Below are 4536 nucleotides of genomic sequence, written 5' to 3' on the forward strand. Positions count from 1 at the left end.
CTTCAGGCATAGAGCTCAAGGAAACAAATTCTGCCAACAACCCAATGAACTTGGAAACAAATCCCTCCCCACTCAAGCCTCTCTGAGGATGCAGCCCAGTTACCACACCGACGACAGCCTTGTGACCCTAGGCAGGGGACCAACTTAGCTGGGCCTGACTCCCGACTCCTCACTCAGAGAGACTGAGATGATAGGCAGCGGTTCTCAACCTGTGGGTCGCGACCCCTTTGGTGGTCGAAGGACCCTTTCACAGGGGTCGCCTAAGACCATCCTGCATATCAGATATTTGCATTATGATTCATAACAGTAGCAACATTACAGTTATGAAGTAGCAACGAAAATAATTTTATGGTTGGGTCACAACATGAGGAACTGTATTTAACCCTTTGCGGTCCAATTTTATTTTTGGAATTCAAACAGTCTGGTCCAAATTAATTGACCGGATTGAATGTTGAACTTTTTAATGTTCTTATTTTAAAGTTTAAACCAAAAATTCACTGGTTATATTATTAAGTATGTTCAATCAAAGAGTTTATTCTTTAAAACATTTCATAATGTGGTATCTTTTGAAACATTTCCCCACATGCAACCCAGCACGATACTGACAATGCATATAATTCCAGCAGTTTGCGGTGTCGACCTCAGCTCTATGTTGGACCTGCTCCTAGCGCCTGGTCTGTCGAGTCAGCCTGGACGTTGGACCAACGTTAAAGGGCCAGAAGGTTGAGAACCACTGTGATAGAGGGTTGGTTTTTAAGCAATTAAGTTTGTAGTAATTTGTTAAAATGGAAAACTAATACTCTAGCCCCTGCATAAGCCAGGGTTTGATTCTCCACTATTATCTAAATTGTGTTTTCTAAATCTTGACATTGCTACAAATTTAGACGTATATTTCAGATGGGGAAACACCGATTCTGGAATGAAACAAGCTGCTAGCCAGAGTTCTTATCTTTTTGTTTTGAATTGCAGGAAAACACAACAGACGTGCGTGTGGTTGGAAACAGCGTAATTAGATTGTCTTTCTGGAGACCTTGTGTCAATCTGATTAGCAAGCAACGTACTTTTCCTTTTGGCTCCCTGGGTTGCAAATACTCTCTAGCCTCTCTGTCCTTTTTCCAGAAGGGATTTATGACATTAAATAACAGAGTGCTTTCGGGCCAAATGATCTGCTTCCTAGTCTCTCTTTCAATGAAAAGCTTACCTCATTTTAAAAAGACACATGCATCTGATTTCATATTTCTCTTTTGAAAAAAGGGACTCAGGTAACGACATAGCTCTCACCTAAGTGATGTCTGTGAATGGCCCTCCACCAGACGAAGGAGGAAGTCTCTTTGCTCATGAACATGTGTGAGCTGCAGCCTCGAATCATCATTTCCCAGCCTGGTCACTCAGCTTATAGGCTTGACTTACAAAGTGGGGTGCCGTTAGACTGAGGGACAGCAGGGTAGACAGAGCGCCAAGGCCAGGCCTTGGGAGGCAGCCCATCTCTCAGAAATTCTAGACCACAATACTAAAATGAGCCAAGGCCTGGCCGGGCATGGCTCAGTCGTTGAGTATTGACCTATGAACCAGGAGGTCACAGTTCGATTCCCAGTCAGGGCACATGCCTGTGTTATGGGCTCAATCCCTGATGCAGGGCGTGCAGGAGGCAGCAATCAATGATTCGCTCTCATCATTGATGTTTCTCTCTCTCTCTCTCCCTTCCTCTTTTGAAATCAATACAAATATATATTAAAAAACAAAAAACGAGGCAAGGACTCCGGTTTTGAGTTGCAAGCATGTGGGATTGACTGGAAGTCTGTAACGGTTTAAGGACACTCTATTGCCACAGAAACCCCAGAGCTGGCGGACAGTCCGCAGGCCAATCCTTAATGGGCTGCTGAGCCTGAGGGATCCCCAGGAAAGACATGCGTTGCGATGCCCAGCTGGGAAGTGGTGGGAGGACAAGCTTCATGGAGATCCCTTTAGGCATCAAAACCGCGGGCAGCCCCCGGGCCAGGCTGACACCGGGGTAGCCAGTCCTTACTGTTTCTGTCCCAGGGGCCCCATGCGTGGTTCACCTCCGTCCCTTTTTCCGAATGGGGGTTTGCATTGCCGTTGTTCTCGCCACCACGGTCTTTTGGGCTTTAGCCTTAGACCTCGGGCTTTAGCCTCGGGCAAGGCCTTGGGAGGGAGCCCGTCTCTCAGAAATCCCCGACTTGGAGGTGGATGAACCACCAAGTTCGGCCTTGACTTGCTCGAGGGCTGTCATGTAAATGGGTTTCCCCAGCCCCGGCCCAGACCCGGGGGTAGAGTCCCCCTCACTCCGTGCTGGCTCACTGAGGGACTGACTGACGCAATGTTTATTGTCCGGGTTTTGCAGGCAGGACACTGAGGCACGGGAGAATGAGAGGCCTGAGCTCTGGGTGACGGAACATTTCCGACCGATGCCTGCCGATCGCCCTGGTCTCTTGGCTTCCGGATGTCCTCATGTCTTACTGTCCGCGTCAGCTGGACAACGAGGCCCACGGATCACATCCAAACCATGGCAGCAACAGAGTGCAACCTTATACACCAGCCATCTCTCTCTCTCTCTCTCTCTCTCTCTCTCTCTCTCTCTCTCTCTCTCTCTCTCCTAAACCCAGTTGGTTCCTGCTCATTTAATTCCCTCTCTGATTCTGATGGGAGTTTGGCTCTGGAGCTGGGTCTGCACGTTGGGGTCTTGGAGGCGGAGTGGGTGTTTCTGGCCTGACTGCGCAGGAAAGAGCCGACACCCGCCTGCTGGGCGATGATGGGCAGGCTTCCCCGGCAGGGTCCTCCTGCCCAGGGCAGGAAAGGTCGCTCCCCATCTCTCCTGCACCCCCCCCACCCCCGCCGGGTTCCCCCTCTGCTGGGGGCCTTCTGCATGTGTCCAGATAAGTGCCGGCTCTTGGCCTCCAGGAGGACGGGCTGTGAGCGAGGGGAGCTGGTGGGGTGTGAGCTGTTAGGGACACGCATTAGAACAAATAGCTCATGAGGGTAAATATACAAAAACCCAACTGAGCACCATTCTAATCCATATGAAAACAAGCCCCGGGAGCTGGTGCCAGATGAGGAAAGTGGAAAACATGATGTCACGGTTCAGGCAGGAGCCTCTCCCTCGCCCCCCTCTTCTCGCTGTCTCTTCTCTCTGTCACCTGCTCTTGCCTCTCTCTCTCTCCCCACCCCTTTAATCTCAGAGCAAGCTTCCTCCTTGCTCCCTCTATCACTTGGGGACATCTTACATCCTTTCCCTGAGATAGGACCCATGCGGGCTCTCTCCCCTCCTTAAGATGAACCTTTAACAGTGAGGTGCCAACGATGGATCAGGCATGAAAGCTGCTGGTTTGCAAGGGTTCTAGGTTGGCCTTTTGACAGGTGACAAGCATCGCGAAATGCTCTCCCCAAGGAGGAAGGGGTCTCTAATAGAGGAGCGTTCTCCCCCACCCCATGGGGTGCCTTTTGTGTTTGGGCCAACTTTGGAGCCCTTGAAGTCACATCATAGACCTACAGGCTAGCAGGTTCTGAATTCAGCTCAGTAGAAGCCCTGGGAGGGGGGACAAGAAGGGACTCAAGGTTAGCTGGGTCCGGAGCCAGTCTGGCTGGTGCTGTGGGCCTGTGGGACCCTCGCTGTCCCCTTCCAGCCAGGAGCAGGTGGCCAGCAGACCCCGGACAGGCTGCTCCCACACCCGTTCCTTTGTCCACATGCAGGGGCATCAGATCTCATTCTCTTCTCCAGTCCCTGCAGCTGCCGCTGGCTGCGTGCTCCTCAACTCTCCCCCTTCCCTTCTGCTGCCTGTTTCTCCCCCTCCCAGTGCCCCCAGGACTTGATGCTCCTGGCACTTCCTGGTAATTCCATCACCGGAATTTGATCCAATTCTGGGCCCACAGCTTCCTGGCAGTGGCAGATGGATGGTATGAGTCCCCAAGTGAAAAGTCAGGCTGGGACTTCGCCTGAGTCAGATGGGAGATGCTAGAAGCATAGAAGCAGTCGTAAATCTCCGCCTGCCCTTGCCTGGCTGTGAGGCCCTTCCAGGCAGGAGTGGGTTGGGTTTGTTCATGCTGCCTCCCCAGCCCTCAGCACCTAGTGTTGGGTTGACCATGGCAGTTCACAACATGCTGGGGGCTCTTGTAGCCATGGAGTCTTGCCCAAAGGCCTGCTCTTGTGGAAGCTAGAGCCATCCATCCAGGTGTGTGTGTACCTTCACTCCTTCAACCTATAGTCTGTGTGTGCAGGACTCCCAGCGCCATCATCTATCTCAGCGGTTCTCAACCTTCCTAATGCCGTGACCCTTTAATACAGCTCCTCATGTTGTGGTGACCCCCAACCATAAAATTATTTTCGTAACTGTAATGTTGCTACTGTTATGAATCGTAATATAAATATCTGATATGCAGGATGTATTTTCGTTGTTACAAATTGAACATAATTAAAGCATAGTGATTAATCACAAAAACAATATGTAATTATAGATGTGTTTTCTGATGGTCCTAGGCGACCCCTGTGAAAGGGTCATTCAACCCCCAAAGGGGTCGCGA

The sequence above is a fragment of the Myotis myotis genome, unplaced genomic scaffold, assembly GCF_014108235.1.
Source record: "Myotis myotis isolate mMyoMyo1 unplaced genomic scaffold, mMyoMyo1.p scaffold_m19_p_9, whole genome shotgun sequence".
In the NCBI taxonomy this organism is placed as follows: Eukaryota; Metazoa; Chordata; class Mammalia; order Chiroptera; family Vespertilionidae; genus Myotis; species Myotis myotis.